The sequence below is a fragment of the Frankliniella occidentalis genome, unplaced genomic scaffold (genome assembly GCF_000697945.3).
Source record: "Frankliniella occidentalis isolate FOCC.00 unplaced genomic scaffold, Focc_3.1 Scaffold3, whole genome shotgun sequence".
Lineage (NCBI taxonomy): Eukaryota > Metazoa > Arthropoda > Insecta > Thysanoptera > Thripidae > Frankliniella > Frankliniella occidentalis.
Window position 1 is genome coordinate 689,816 of NW_026267133.1, and position 1,166 is coordinate 690,981.

The window sequence follows — 1,166 nt, forward strand, 5'->3', positions numbered from 1 at the left end:
CCGCCGGTCCATTTCAAGTGAGTTGCGCCTGTTTTTCTTGGACCGGTTCGCCTGCGAGGTATGCAGCCCATCTTACGCTACCCGCCAGATTCAAAAGACCTCCTCTTAAAACTCACGTGTGTCTGGACAGGGGTGGTTTCTGGCGAAAACAAAAGTAGTTTTGTGGTTCCCTGGTTCACCTCTGTCGGTTCGACTACTTTTCCGTCGAAATCCGGACCCACCCATTTTTGCTAAACATGGGAAGGCTTATAATAGCCTTTGTAAATTTGGCCAAAAATGAGAAATTTGAAAATCGCTGGAAATGGTTGGGATTCGTTTGACAGCACCCTCTCACTAACTCTCCGTCGAAATTTCACTTCGCAGGCCCATTTTAAGCGAGTTACGCCCGTTTTTCTTGTACCGGCTCGGGTGCTAGGTAGGCAGCCCGTTGTACGCTGCCCGCCAGATTTAAAAGACAATCCCTTAAAACTCAAGTGGCTCTAAACAGGGTTGGTTTCTGGCGTAACCAAAGGTAGTTTTGTGGTTCCCTGGTTCACCCCTGTCGGTTCGACTACTTTTCCGTTGAAATCCGGACCCGCCCATTTTTGCCAAAAATGGGAAGGCTGTAGCCTTTGTGAATTTGGCCAAAAATGAAAAAAATAAAAATCGCTGGAAATGATTGGAATTGGTCAAGGAGAGTCGCCTTTGACCTCCTCTGTCGAAATTGCGTGCTTCCTGCCTCTTTTGCATCCTGTTTCTTCGACTATAAAATTGCGTCTTTGGTTTGTTGCAGGAAGATTGGCCTGGAGGTGCACCTGACTTGGACATCAGTAAAGCAGCCTATGTGTCACCTGCTGTATGCTGAGTTGGCTCTGCAGCACACAGCATGAGAAATGGCCCCTTTATCTCATGATCGCAGGAATGAATCTGGTAAGTTTTGATTTTCAATGTGATGTTAACATAATGTACCAGTAAATTTATGGTCGTCATGTCTGGTAAAAGTTTATTTTGGTATTGTTTCTATTTGGGGGTTACTTGTCATTTCTTTACTGCTTATTCTCATTCCATATATATGGCTTATTACTTGAGCCTAAAATATATAGTCGTGTTTTAATTTTAGTGCGGAACTGGAGGCAAATCATTAGGAATCTCTGACAGTAATGCTGCTATTTATTTCATTTGTATGG